We start from the raw sequence: 16,339 nt of genomic DNA on the forward strand, positions 1-16,339 counted from the left end.
GGATCCGAACCTGGCTCTGTGCTGACAGAGAGAGCCTGATGTGGGGCTCGATCTCACAAACCATGAGATTATGACCTGTGCTAAAGTCGGAAGCTGAATGGCTGAACCATCCAGGTGCCTCTCAAATTGAATTTTAATGATGTTGGGCTTGGGAGCATATTTTCTTTTTCCACTTCCCTGTTTTGTTTCACCATCATCATTTCTTCAACTTCCTACCTCTTCCTTCCTCCCCTTTCCACTGCCTCTCTTTTATTTTTCTTTTGGCAGCAACCTATGGAGAGATAATTTACACATCATACAATTAATCAATTAGAGTGTAAAAGTCAATGGTTTTAAGCATATTCACAGAGTTTTCCTCACTTCGTTTCCTACCCAGTTTCATTCTGTGATCAGTAACCATGATCACTTTTCTGTATATGGCAAATTCTGTTGTGTATCTCTCACCATGCCACACTCCTTTGCTTGATCAGCCTAGGTTAAATTCAACTCTCCACCTGTTAAGTATCTAACCTCAGGTAACAATGTGCCTTCAGGAAAACCCACAATTTGTTGCTTTTACTTTAAATCCATAATCACTAGCTCCTAATGGGCCCTTGACACTGACTGGCAAGGATAATTTTTACTTCTCTAGAATAGTCTTACAATCACCACAATGATTACTTTACATTTATTCCTCTCTCCTCAAAGCTCCAATACCTCTTTGCCATCTCAGCTGAGCTGATGATCTTCATTCTATTTCAGTAAGCTAAATGAAACACTCAGAATTTCAGCACATCCCTACCACTGTATACCCACCTGTCTGCATTGGTGACAACAGTACCCTGACTGCCCTCCTATTCCAGTTATTGAACTCTTTGTTTCTAACGCCAGCTCAGGTGTACCACATACTATCCTGTCTCACTTACTTAAAATCATTGCTCCAGCAATTTTCTTCTGTGCCTTATATATTGTCAAATTTCCCCTGTCTACTTCATTACTGTTAGCATACAAACAAGCTATTTCTCGATTTAAAAAAGGAAAAGCAGAAACAAAACATGATGTCTTAACGGTTTTTTAATTAGGAAAGAAATGCCTGAATGCATTCCTGTTGCAAATTATTGGGAAAAAAAGTAACAGATACTGCATATATTTACCCCAAACTTATCATCACACCCATCCCTCCATCTCCACCCCCATCTCTTAATGTTAGTCTTCCGATGGGTATCATCCCTTTGCTTTGCTTCCATTTGCAAACCTCCTTGAAACAGTTTTCTGTACTAGCAGTCCTTGATTTTTCTCTGGTGCTCACTCCAGTGGGGTTTTTAAAATCTCCCTCTTTCCCCAAAATGGCTGTAGTCAATATTGCTAATGACCTTAGTGTTGCTAATTACAATGGTGAAGTCCCAGTTCTGACCTTACTTGACTATCAGTACCCTTGGCATAGTTGATCACTTTTTTCTTCCTTTACATGGCTACTCAAATATTACACTCACCTCACACTACAACTGTGAGGTTTTTCAAGTCTTCCTTGAGTTTTTGTCAATTTCTGCTTCACATATTTTGAAGTTTTACTGTTTGCATAAACTGTTTATCAACTGCTAGGTATGGATCAGTGAATCATTCTTGTATTAGTTGAATGATCTTCCCTTCCCCTTCCCTCTCGTCTCTTTTTATTTATTTTGAGAGAGATACAGAAGGACACAGAGTCCCAAGCAGACTCCGTGCTGTTAGCACAGAGTGTGATGCGGGGCTTGAGATCATGACCTGAGCCAAAATCAAGAGCTGAATGCTTAACCAGCTGAGCCACCTGGGTGCCCCTAAATTGCCGGATGTTTTAAAATGGTTGCAGTACCTACTATTCTCACGCTTGATAGCTTCCTATGTCATTTGCATTATCTACCCAGCAAAAAAAGAAACAAAACAAAAACAACCCAAAAACTCCCACTATGTATTTGAGTTGGTGAATTTTGACATAACCATTTATGAGTCTTTTAGTCACTGGAACATTTCTAACTTAATCTTAAAAATAACTTCATTTTACTCTGACCTACTTACTGCTTTTACGGTAAATTTTATTTAGGATTAAAAAATATTTTCATACCTGGTTGATTTTGCTAGGATTTGCTAGGTACTTCTTTTCCCTCTTCATTTCTCTATTTTCCAACTTTTGGTGTATTTTCATTTAACTGAATTTAAACCTTATTCAAACAAGATTATTACCTTGAAGGACAGAGATCTAGATCTTTGAAATTTATTGTAATCACCGTTATGTTGGAACAAGCCCTACCAGTTTACTTTTTTCTGAATTATGTTTCTGCATTGATTTTTCTGATTTTTTTCTGTATTTTAAATTTAAAAAATTTTTATTTAAGCATTAGAAGAAAATATCTATCACATATTCCTTTGGTGTCTATTTAAAAACTAACTTATATTTATTTTTGCATCAATAGCTAGATATAATTTCTACAATAGAAAACCCCAGCATGTTTCCATTTCTCTTCCTTCTTTAGCCCCTCCCTTCCAAACTGAACCTATATGGAATATTATGAGTTTTTCCAATTTCATTTGTATTTATTTAGCTAGCATACATTGTAATGATTTCTTGGTGCATTGATTTTTTTAAACCCCTATTTTCCTCTTTCCTGAAATCAGTTTTGATAAAGGTGGAATGTATTTTTAAGTTTTTCTTTCACAGTTTATGGATAGAAGACATTCTGAGTTTTTACATATTTGAAAATTTCTTCCATTCTGTCCCCAAAATGGTAATTTAGATGGTTATAGAATTCTATGTTCATATTCCATTAGAGTTTTAAAGATATTCCTTCGTGGAGTGCCTGGATGGCTCAGTTGGTTAAGCAACTAGTCTTGACTTTGTCTCAAGTCATGACCTCAGGGTTCATGAGGCAGAGATTCATGTCAGGCTTTCACGCCAACAACAAGGAGCCTGGTTGGGATTGTCTCTTTCCCTCTGCCCCTCCCCCACCCCCTCAGAAGAAACTTAAAAAGATATTCCTTCTCCTTCTCTAGTATTAATTGCTGCTGAACGAGAGGTTCTTGCCTCCAAATCTGACCCTTATTTATCTCTGACATTCAAAATACTCACTATGATGCATCTAGGTTTTTTTTTGTTTGTTTTTAGTGGTTATGGTGGCCATTCAATGAAAAAATTCATGTATATATTCTGGCCTGGATTCCACCCCCCCCCTTTATATTTTTAATTATCTCCCCTGCAACTTCTCTATTGCTTCTGTCTGGGACTTTGCTTGGTTAGGTGTTTGCAATTCTGGTGGTATCCTTCTTGTCTCTCATCTTTCATAGGTTTTTATCTTACCCTTTTGATTATGATGATTTTTCACCTTAACAGTAATATAACTTGCTTCAGCTATTTTGCCATTGACTCATTCCATGAGGTTTTTTCCCCAAAAGTCTGTACCTTTACTTTTCTTGATCTTTAATTGATTTTCTTTCATAATAGCCTGTGCATGTGATATTCTCTTCTATCTCTTTAAAATTATAATTATCTTGCAGTCTTCCATTTGCTTTATTAGCTCTGTTTCTTTGGTGTCGATTGTCTTTATTTTTGTTCAAATGGAAGCCTTTTTTTTTTTTACTTCACTTTATATCTAAAGTGTTTCATGTTTCTTATTATTTATTTGACAAACTCACCTATTTGCCTTTGTAAGTTCTTAATACATAAAATTGGCAATTTGGAGAGAAGAGTGAAATATGCTGTCAAAAGTGGTGAATCAGCAGACTGTCTTTTAAGAGGTATCCTTCTGGAAGAAGGCTCTTTTCCCTTTGATGGTCTGTTACAGGGCACCAGTGCCAGTACTGGCTTGCGAGCCAGCTTGATGGCTATACTCAATTTAGTGGAACAGGAGGAGAAGAGAAATTCATTTTCCCAGCTTCCTTAAAGGTATTTTTTCAGTTAATTCTGAATGACTAGTACCACAAAGGACTCCTCTGATTATGATGCTAGAACACCTTTCAAAATTCTTCCACTGTGCTGTGTAACTTCTCGGAGTCTTGCCTGTTCCTCAATTCCCTCCCGTCTGCTTTCTCTAAGAATTGCTCCATATTTTTCTTAGACGCTTTTGGACCTATATTTGCTACCCAGCATTATTACTTGTTAAACATTTTTTTTTTCTGTCATTTCAACTGAGTTTGGGCAGAAGACAAAAACGATGCACCTGCTCAGTTTGTGGCCCAATCCTTTTTACTGATAGATTTTTAAAAATACAAATATTTAGTTTTTGTTTGAAGGGTGCCAGGAACTGTTCTAGGTGCTGCACAAGTAGCAGGGAACAGAAGCCAAAATTAATGACGTGATGGAGGCTATGTAAGGCTTTGACTGGGCACTCGGGGGAGGTGTTTTTTTTTTTTTTCAATTGATGTATATTTCATATACAATATTTGACTTTACATTTTATTTTCAAAGTTGATTTATTCACTTTGAGAGAGAGAACAAGCCGGGGAGGGGCAGAGTGACAGGGGGACAGGGGATCCGGGGTAGGCTCTGTGCTCACAGGGGGCTCAAACTCATGAACTGTGAGATCATATTTGAGCCAAAGTCAGACACCTGACTGAGCCACCCAGGTGCCCCTTAATTCGCATTAAAAACATTTTTTTTAATGTTTATTTTTGAGAGAGACAGAGAGAGCGCAAGAGGGGGAGGGGGAGAGAGAGAGGGAGACACAGAATCTGAAGCAGGCTCCAGGCTCCAAGCTGTCAGCACAGAGCCCGCCTACACGGGGCTTGAACTCATGAACTGTGAGATCATGACCTGAGCTGAAGTCGGTGCTGACTGAACCGCTGAGCCACCCAGGCACCCCCTCTTAATTCCCATTTTAAATATGTTTCATTTTTAATAATGTTTGCTTCTTTCTGAGGCTTTTAAACATTATTTTAGTAGATTTGGGTTGTTCTCGCTTCGGTGGCATAATATTGCTCTTTTGCTATTAATGTTTACCTGGTTTTCTTTTTTCCTATTGCACACTAAATTCTGATTCTGAATTTGTAGTTTACTTCTTTTAACAGCCATTTTCCTTGTTTTCTATTTTATCATTCCCTCCTTCAATTTTATTACACTATTTCATATTTCCTGGCAATGGATTATCTGTTAGCAAATTTTCGTCAAAGTGTTAACTTACTGCCTTAATTTTATTTCTACTGCACTATGGGTTCAATGTGAATAAGTAGATCTAATTTCTTAAAAAAAATTGATATCTTGGAGATTTTTTTATTCTTGATTTGCTTATTTAATATTTATAAATCACACATTTTAGATGGAGAAGTGAGACATTGGACTTCAATTTTCTTGTTGGGACCCTCTTTGTACCTCACTGGTTTTTCAGAGAGAGCCGATAGTTTGGTGCTTCTTTTCATGAATTTATAACACATATTATAGGTTTGTTATTTGCAACAAGTTTGAATAAAATCTGTTATTTCACCTCAGTGCTGTGGCTTCTGAAAAGTGCATTTGATATCTGACTCTACTCCAGTTTCCAAATTTGCTCCTGGGCATGTGTTGTAATCCATTACTTCCCTAAACTAACTATACTAGGATACATACATAGGACAATCTGGGCTTTTCCCTCAGAGTTCCCATACACAGTTCTCAATTTGAGATCCGGGGAGGAAACAAGAGATGATAGAATCTTGCTAATAAAGATGTAAGAGAAAATGTTTCCATTTTTTAGAAACAATGTCTTTAGACCTCTATTCTTACTGGTATGAAACTGTGAAGCTAGAGTTTTTGGAAAAACAATTTGAATGTCTACCATGAACCTACCATATACTGTGACAAGAACACTCTGTCTTCCACATTAGCAACTCCCTCACTTGCTCACATAACTGGAGGCTCAGCGAATGGCAATATTATACACTGAAAGAAGTCAATTTAAAATTTCTAAGGGGAAATTAGATATTTAATGGGAAGCGAGATAAAAGATTTTTTTGGAACTCGTATGAGGTGAGTCAGATAGCTATCATGAATTATCAGACAGAATGTTTCCTTGCATCTCAGTTGGTTATCTTTTTAGAAGAAGAAAAAAGGCAGGCCAAATTCCATATTATAAGAGAAAGAAATTTCACAAGAGATCATTAACCATCTTTCTTATGTAGGTGAAATGGTATATTATGCAAAAACCTGTAGATCTGGCATTTTAGGCATGGTTGCTATTACACTTGATATTTCCTGATACATGTACTTTGCTCTGTTAAAATGAAAAAGAGCTGTACCAATGTTAACTACAATCATTTAGGACAATGGACTACTCTGTTCCTTTAACGTATCCTAATATTTCTGAAATCTGCACTTTTGTTTGAACTGTTACCTTGCCAGAATTTTCATTACTTCATTACATGTTCTATGTGCAAAATCAGTGTTACGTCTCTTAAGTGTCTTTCTTGTAGTCTCTGAATCTTTGGATGAGAGAGCGAGAGAGATAGACAGACACACTCAAACTCAGCACCTTGGATGTAGACCAGGAGACGCTGAACTTCAAAATGTAGCTCTTTTATGTAGTGTTAAAGCCGAAACCAACTGTACCCACATGGATTATTCTGTAGATATTAAATTAGTCTAATTTTACCTTTTCACTGATCTCATCAACATGATTTTATTATTCTAAGAAACTCTGTTTCTGGAAGATAAAGATTGCAAGTAATTTCTATGAAGGAAATCACTTAGATGAACATCAAACTGAACTTTTAATTAAAAAGATATCAATAGATTGTTTACTCCCCAAACTCTGAAACCAAACCTTGCTATGTCCACCAATACTAAACTAGTATATTATGACCCTTACCCCTTCTAACAAAGCTCATCCCCACCTCACCCTCTGTCTACCACACCTCCTGAAAGATTTGCCTTAAACCTGATTTTAAACCTTATCGAATATCCTGGCTTCCCTGCTCTCTTTCTGAAAGGCTAAGATTTGGCTGAAAGTGCCCACTCTTGCTGAGAAATGCACACCTAGCTTTGATTAACAACAGGTTGTTAGTTTAACTGATATTTAAGATAGCCAACATTCAACACCCAAGTGTCATTTCCCTGGTTTTCTCATAGGTGAGTTTTCTCATGGTATTTCCCATTTCCCTGGTTTTCCCATTTCCCATTCCCAGAATGTTGAATTTATAAGAACATAAAAATATTGAGAAAGAATGAATCACACTATAGTTCTTCCCAATTTTGTAATTCTCCTAATTCTTCCCCACTAAGACAAACAAAACTCTTAGCCATGTGTGTCTAAGGAAAAATTTCTGTCAATTAGTGTTTGTCTAAATCTTCATTAGAAGTGATTTTACATCATTCATTTATATATTTCCTTTTTCTGTCCACATTCAATACCATGCGTTTAAATGATTGCTTCCTTGTTTTCGCTTTTATTTCTGATGGCAGTGCATTCCTCAGTAAATTTGTTCCAAGTATTCCTCAAAGTGCAAAGTCTTTATCAGCAGTATTTCTGAGATTTGCTTTTGTCCAATATACAGTGTCTCCTTGCATTTCCCTGCTCTGTCTGCTTTCCATATTTTCATTTTATTTTATCTCTTATCTCTGTGTTATGGTGGTGAAGTTAGTAAAGTACGGGAGAGAAGAATTTATCTTTAAAAGCCACTCTCTTTTTAGGAGGTGAAGACAGCTTTCAGATAAAATCTATCCCTGGAATATAATATCCTTGTGGGGGAAATGTATTTTATTAAGACACCTGTGTCTAGTATTTACACACATTCTTTTTGGATGGGAGAGCTAAATCCTAAAGGTCTTTAGGCTCTATTGGTGAAGTTTTATTTTGTAGTCAGTCTCTTTCTATAGCATGGAATACAAGATGAGGAGTGAGGAGGTTCCTTCAACTTGCCTCACTCAAATAAAACTGTTGTTTTGCCCAGAGGGTATTACTAAGGTGCTTAAGAAATTGTGTTGCCAGTTAATCATTAGAGAGAATCAGATGCTAAAGACAATACATTAGCTGCACATTCTAGACACACACTTGTACAGTTTCCCATCTGATGTTATCAGAAGTGCAACAAAATGATTACAGGGAATTAGTTAAATAAAGATAGGAAACTACATAGCAAGTTGCAGAATTGACAAAGCAGCTAAACTCTATTAGGCCCATGCTGACGAATTAACTAGTCTCAAATAGACCTCCTAATAGAAGCCTAAATTAGGTAAACACAATAAAAAATGTAATCAGTTACTTGGCAAGGGTCTTTAGAATGCAGGCTGTCTTGAAAATGGAAAGTACGGGGCGCCTGGGTGGCGCAGTCGGTTAAGCGTCCGACTTCAGCCAGGTCACGATCTCGCGGTCCGGGAGTTCGAGCCCCGCGGCGGGCTCTGGGCTGATGGCTCAGAGCCTGGAGCCTGTTTCCGATTCTGTGTCTCCCTCTCTCTCTGCTCCTCCCCCGTTCATGCTCTGTCTCTCTCTGTCCCAAAAATTAAAAAAAAAAAAAAGAAAATGGAAAGTACAAGTAACAATATTAGTGAAAGTATTATTCTTTACATAAAAATGGTTGATAAATTCTAAAGCGCATTTGTATTTTTGGTACATTTTTAGCAAAAAATTCAATAAATATCATATTAAAAAGAGTAAACAAAATTATAAATCATATGTAAACACTCATGCAATTGAGTTTTTAAAATTGTTTTTGTAATTAAGTTGGATGTTAAGTGATTAAAGCCGATGAATAAAATTGAGTAAGCAATGGCATCCATTTGTTTATGCATATGTTGTTCTTAACCCATTTTGGGGATGCCAATTCTGTTTCCATCTTCTAGTTTTGAGGAGACTGAAGAGTGACTGGTGGCTTGGGAGACTGGGTGGATATGTATGTCACTGACAGGTAAGAAACAAAGAACTGAGTTGAAGGAAAAAATAAGTGAATTCAATTTTGGATTTTAGAGATGGCTCTGATTTCTAGGTCAAGGTTAGGCATCAACATAAATAAAACTCTAGAATTCAAGAGTAAATTTTTGTGTTGGAGATATTTTTGAGGGAGCATGATCAGCTTACAGTTATGGAGAACCCTGCAGTAGATATGCCCTTCCTGTTACAGTGTGTAGAATGAGAATAGACAGCAGCTAGAGCACAGGAATAACAGGATTGATCTTGAGAAGAGAAACACAATACTTTTTATTTCTGAGAAGGAACTGTGTTGCAAATCCGTAGCACAGACTATACAAATTAATCTACTGGTATTAAGTCATTCCGGTGAAAATTAATGATGTGGAGGGTTTGGTTCTGCCTATTTCATCAGTCTTAATCTTGCTTTAACACCAGGGAGTGTACACTTTCAATTGTGGAAAAAAGATGCCCTTAGCCCTCTGTCCGGAATCCAACCAACCTGATCACAATAGTTGGTTATTCTGAACTTGACTAGGCCAGGTGCATAAAAGAAGGACCTTGAAACTTTGGAGAGTTAGATATTGAGGATCTACCTGTGGATCTAATTTGATTGTCAGCACAGTTCTCAGAACACAGGAGGGATTTGACAAGTATTGGCTCCAGGTTAAATGAATCCACCTGGACTGATAGCTGTCACCATCTCCCGCCTATGCCTTTATCAGATGTGGTTTTCCTCGGGGGGTGAGAGAGGAGGAGACACAGACGACTCAATATCCAGGGTTTTGTTAATAGCTGCTGTAATAATATTTCTTCAGCTCAGAGCTTTCTTAAAATTTCCAGAGATTTGGGTAACTTTCAGATTTCCCAAAGTCTTCAGAATTAGTGCTATTCCAGGACAATGGGAGCATGAGAATTTCTGGTTCAACCGATAATCAAGTCCTGATATTTCATTTTTAATGTAAAAGTGTGAGAGATAAAAGCTCTGATGTTTAAATCTATGCCTCTGTATTTCATATTTTGTTAACCTTACCCCCTTTTAGCCAAAATCTTCTGATTTGTTCCAATCTACTGTGCTGGGCAAACTTCCAAATGATTTTTAAAGTTTGTGATATGAAACTTTTTCGGTTTTGCATTGGTTATGCATGTCAGTCTTGTGACTTGTAATGTTACCTGTAGTTATATATTGGAAATAATGGATTTACAGCCAAATTTTCCATGCATTAATGAAATCCCATGAAGCCTTAGGAATTTTAGATTACCTAACTTGGTTTTGAATTAATAAATATTTTATGTTTCCTGTGGGTTTAGTTTTCAAGCAATATTACCAGACCTTGGCTTAAATTGTTTATTTCCTAAAATATTTTTTCTTCATTTGTAATCTCATCTAAGAATGCATATGCAATAAATATTTAATAAATATTTTTAAGTGAAAAAGTACATAATAAAGTGTTTTCAAATACCATATTTTGACTGTGTATACTTCATACCTACATTATGCTAATGCTAATAGCAAAGTGTTAAGGTTTCTTTCCACTTCACCTGTGGATTCTTCAGGTTTATAAGTATTTCAAACTAAAAGAAAGGGTAGTTGGAAAGTCTCAGCAAAGAGATTGAAAAAAAAATGCAACAAAGCTTTGGGGACTTCTTTCGAAACTGTTTTGAATCCCACTTGTCTAGCTTCCATAGGAAAAGAAGAAAAACCACAAATAACAAGGTTGATATATGTTTACTACAAATCTACTCAATTCTTATTAATTTAAGCTCTGAAAGATGTACACAAGGAGACTTGGTAACTCTGTAGAAGGAGCTCTCTTATTAACATAAGGATGGGTCTAGGGGGAAGTTATTCTCTAAGTTCTGATATAAGAGTCCATGGACAACACTCTAACATAATTTTTTGTAAAAATATGGATTTGTAGGATGCACCCAAGAGATACCGGATGAATAGTCAGTCAACAGATACAGTGAGGTACTTGCCTCGGATGCAAAACTTAAGGGACACCAAAAAAAAAAAACCAAAAAAACAAAAAACAAAAAAAACCCTTAAGCAATAAGAAAAGAAGTATTTAAAAAAATATATAAAGTACTGCAAAATGTAAAAAGGGATGAACTATAAAAATTTTAAATAAAGATGTGATCAGTATTGACCTTTCCTTTTGCCTCAGGCTACTATGCGGCACAGTAGGGTACTGTGTATTAAAACCAAAGGAAAATTGTGACATATTACAAGGCATAGGCCATGCCCTAGGGCAAATGTTTCCCTCAGTGGCCTGTGTTAGCTGCTTAATATCCTCCTACCAGGGGTTCTGGCAGTTACTGGCTGCTTATTTGTTATAGCTGCTAAGGTCTGTGCTCTCAGCTTAGTACCTGATATCACCCAAGAGGCAGGAAGGGATTGGCTAAAGACTATCTCCTTTGGAATTATGATCTCTGGACTTCATCTCAAGAGGGCTTACAAACGACCCATTATTGGCATGTGCCTACTGAAATTCACTGTTGCTTTAGAAGAGCTGCAAATCTGAGAAACTTCAGATCTAGAGGCAACAGAAACAAATAACTGCATAACAAATATGTTTCTTTCTTTCAAAATTTGTGGTTCCTTCAAATGTGAAATTCAGCCTAAACTATGCTCAGGCAGAACAGGCCTTCTGTTTTAGCACCTTTAATGCTCATTAAAGTGAATGGTGAGAAGTTAACTGAGGGTTTTCTTTGACGTATACTGAACAACAACATACTGTTTTAAGTGTATTTGTCAAACATTTTGATAGAAGAAAAATAGTTTGCATGCTTTGATAATCACAATATTTTCAGAAGGGTAAAAAAATTGAAAAAGAAATGCATACTGTTTCTCATGTAGATTTTGTTTTTAAAACAATAAATATGTATTATGGTTTCCATCTATCTGGCATGTATATATAACATGGGAACAGAACAAAAAGAAATTGACATAATTTAAATATTTCTTCCTGTCTCAAATAAAATATGTTCTATCAAAATATAAACAATATACTACAGGAATCACCTTGCAAGCCAATAGAGAGACCCTGGATATTACCAACCTACCTTTCTAAGAAATACTAATAGAAGGTAAGCTGGAATGAAATGCCCTCCTAGGTTTTCCTGTCAGCAACATTTCCAAATTTTATCAAAGGGAAAGGAGTAATATGTATATTTTATTCATTTTTACTATAATCAAAAGAATGCATGAGGTCTGTGCAGAGGAAGATGGAGAAAAATCAATTCCATTTAGCATGGAAAAGGTAATCTGGGCTATGTTGTCCTCTGTCACCTTTCCTACTGGTGACATTTCCCAAACTATGTATGATACAGAGTTATAATAATGCCTCATAGATGGAATCAGCCCTCAATAGGAATTGTATAAAAAACCATGTCTAATGATCGCTCATGACCTTGACCAAGTCTCCAGGAAAAAGAGGTCTAAATACATGAAATTAAGTTAACTGAGATAACAAGTTTAGTTATCTGGGTTCCCTCTAGTTAACAGCTAATAGGCTACTTGAAAAACATTGGGGGGGGTGAGGCAGGCAAATAGGAGAAAATGAGAAGATGAAGCAAAGCATAAAGATTCAGCACCTGACGTTGAGAAGGAAAAGGGAGGAGATAAAGTCAACAACTGTCACTCAGTCTGCAGACATTTGCTGTGGGGGGCAAAGAGTTCCTAATAGTTCTATGGCACACCATTAGGTTGCAACTTGGCACAATAAATAATCATCAAAGCAGTGTTCCTAGTTCACCATAAGGCCAGAGTGCATACAAAAATTCTATGAAAGGATGTAAGTATACATATTTTTAAATCCCCTATCAAAACTGTGTGTATGTATGAGTATGTGTATATATGTGTACATATGCTGATTATAAGATAATTACTTGGAAAGTTAACATAATTTTATTGCATTATGATACCTTATAATGGTGTTTCTCTATTTTGAGCAGTCCTCTTAAGAAGTATTAGGAATTGTATCTCCTGAGGCAATAATACAAAGAGATATTTTACCTTTGTTCAAGAAGGCAGAGTGGTTATACGCAAAAAAAAAGACTAGACTTGATTTTAGAAAACCTTGCTATGAGACTAAGCTCCATATTACTTACTTGGTGATTATGAATAGAAGTCACTTAAAGTTTTAGGCTTATATCTGTTGAGAAAAATAGTCTGTCCTGACAAATCTGCAGTGTGTTGATCAGAATGGAAATAAGCTTACCAAAATTCATCAACATATAAAATGATATATGCTATTTAAAATATATATCACTTTAAATATCTTGAACATGAAAAAATGAATAATTCACAATGAGAGCCATCAGACCCTTACTGGGTCATTAGTGTGAATTTTCAACAATGAGTTTCACAACTTTTTTGAAGACATGATTTTTATAACTGTTTTCTCAGCATAAGTGAGTTTAAACAATGAATCTGTCCAAATCCATTTAGACTTTGATATGGAAATTATGATGTCATTTTCCAGTAGTATTTTAAAGAAAAGTCTTGTAAAGATATATGTTAATATTGTCAAAGAAAAGATATTCTAAACCCAAGTTTAAAAGGATATTTATACTTATCTAACATAATACTATCCTTCCCATGTGTTTATCTCGTATTACAGATTTCGGTGCTAATACCCCTTGTAAAAAAGCACATTAGAGAATCCTCTGAAATGTATCAACCAACTATCATTTTAAGAATAACAATTGCATATGAGTATTCACACATTTTTTGGACATAATTTTAGAGGATTCACTGAAATCCTGAAGTCCATCCACGGATTCCAAGTTAAGGACACTGCTATACCTTTGAACCTTGAACAACATAGAGGTTAGGGAAACTGACCCTGCCCCATGCAGTTGAAAATACACATAACTTTTGACTCAGCCAAAATTTAATCGCTAATAGCCTATTGTTTACTAGAAGCAGTACTGATTACATAAACAGTTAATTAACACATATTTTTAATGTTATATGTATTATATACTGTATTATTACAATAATGCAAGCTAGAGAAAAGAAACTGCTGTTAAGAAAATCATAAAGGTGTGGAAAAACAAATAATCCAGTGAACAAATGGGCAGAAGACATGAATAGACACTTTTCCAAAGAAGACATCCTGATAGCCAACAGACACGTGAAAAGATGCTCAACGTCATTCATCATCAGAGAAATACAAATCAAAACCATACTGAGATACCATCTCACACATGTCAGAGTGGCTAAAATTAACAACTCAGGAAACAACAGATGCTGGCGAGGATGTGGAGAAACAGGAACCCTCTTGCACTGTTGGTGGGAAGGCCAACTGGTGCAGCCGCTCTGGAAAAGAGTAATGAGTAATTACTTAGGGAAGTTCCTCAAAAAATTAAAAATAGAACTCCCTTAAGACCCAGCAATAGCACTACTAGGAATTTATCCAAAGGATACAGGAGTGCTGTTTTGTAGGGGCACATGTACCCCAATGTTTATAGCAGCACTTTCAACAATAGCCAAATTATGGAAAGAATCTAAATGTCTTGGGGCGCCTGGGTGGCGCAGTCGGTTAAGCGTCCGACTTCAGCCAGGTCACGATCTCGCGGTCCGTGAGTTCGAGCCCCGCGTCAGGCTCTGGGCTGATGGCTCGGAGCCTGGAGACTGTTTCCGATTCTGTGTCTCCCTCTCTCTCTGCCCCTCCCCCGTTCATGCTCTGTCTCTCTCTGTCCCAAAAATAAATAAAAACGTTGAAAAAAAATGTTTAAAAATCACATTAAAAAAAAAAATAAATGTCTATTAACTGAGGAATGGATAAAGAAGATGTGGTTTATATGTACAATGGAATACTACTTGGCAATGAGAAAGAATGAAATCATGCCATTTGCAGTAATGTGGATGAAACTGGAAGGTATTATGCTAAGTGAAATAAGCCAGTCAGAGAAAGACAGATTATCAAATGTTTTCACTCATCTGTGGATCTTGAGAAACTTAACAAAAGAGCATGGGTGAAGGAAAGGGGAAAAATAGTTATAAACAGAAAGAGAGGGAGGCAAACCATAAGACTCCTAAATACAGAGAACAAACTGAGGGCTGATGGGGGTGGGGGAGAGGGGAAAAATGGGTGATGGGCATTGAGGAGGGCACTTGTTGGGATGAGCACTGGGTGTTGTATGTAACAGATGAACCAAAGGAATCTACCCCAAAAACCAAGAGCACAATTTACACACGGTATGTTAGCCAATTTGACAATAAATTATGTTAAAAAATTAATTAAAAGAAGTGTCCATACTCCAAAATAAAAAAAAAAAATCATAGGGGTTGAATTACTGGAAACTAATGTAACACTGTATGTTAACTTTATTGGAATATAAAAACTTAATTTAAAAAATCATAAGGAAAACATATTTGCAATACTGTACTGACTGAAAAAAATCCATTTATAAGTGGACCCGTATAGTTTAAACCCATTTTTTTTCAAAGATCAACTATATTTCTTTGTAGGAAATTAGTCTGAGTTAAAATAATTAGTTTTTTTTTTCATTCAAAACCTGAGTTTTTTCCTGAATTTGACAAATGGCAAACAGCGAAATGCTCCTAAGAATTTAGAGGCAAGAATTATACTCTCAGATATCCTGCTTCTTCACTTCAGATGTTTTAATGTTTTCCCTAAATTAAGAAAACCAGATGTGACCTAAGGATAAAATGAAGACATTTATAACATGTAGCAAATAATTATGAAAACTCAGATTGAGAGTAGGCCAAATAAATCTTTTATGTAATACTCATTTGTTTACTTATAACATTTGGAAAGTTTCTTTTTTGGGGGGGATGAAATTTATAATAGAACACTAAGAATACTTGCTATCATTAAATTTGAACAGCAAATGATGCAAAAGAAAACCTGTTTCAAGGGTTAAGAGTGATGGTGAATTTTTGCCCAAAGCTCAATTATTATGAAAAGAAAATCTGCTGCTGAAAAAAATGAATCATTAATAGAAAATAAAGGGAAGAAATATGTAGAAGCCAGAGGGACTGAGAATAATGTAGCGAAGGTGAAAGAGGAAAAAAGGTAATGCAGTGAACATAGCAGTAGTCAAATTAAATGATTATCATGTTTCATTGTATGTCAAAAACGAAGACCCAGAGTGTCAAACCTTATTTCAAAATGTTTTGAAAAAAAATCTAGTTTAGACTGATGATTTTTAGTGTATTTGGTAACTCCAATGAGTTTGTGAGTACCCCATATCCTGTTGTTCTCTGGGTATAGTTGTCAATCATAGCAACCGTAGGAAATCCATAGAAACCGTGGGATTCATGGCTGCATAAATGGAAACTTCTGGAAGTGTGAATTGACAGCCTGTGTCAGTACTGAGACTGTAGAAAATGGTAGCAGAGATTTCCTAGACTCAAAAAATCCTTCACCCTCACTCCTGTCTTAAGGTAGGATGACTTTATGTAAATGCATGGATAATTTGGGACAACCAGGCATTCAGTCTTTCCTGTCATTCATTCCCCCACTCTACTCCTGCCAGAAGGC

The sequence above is a fragment of the Herpailurus yagouaroundi genome, unplaced genomic scaffold (genome assembly GCF_014898765.1).
Source record: "Herpailurus yagouaroundi ecotype Mexico unplaced genomic scaffold, PumYag 164, whole genome shotgun sequence".
Lineage (NCBI taxonomy): Eukaryota > Metazoa > Chordata > Mammalia > Carnivora > Felidae > Herpailurus > Herpailurus yagouaroundi.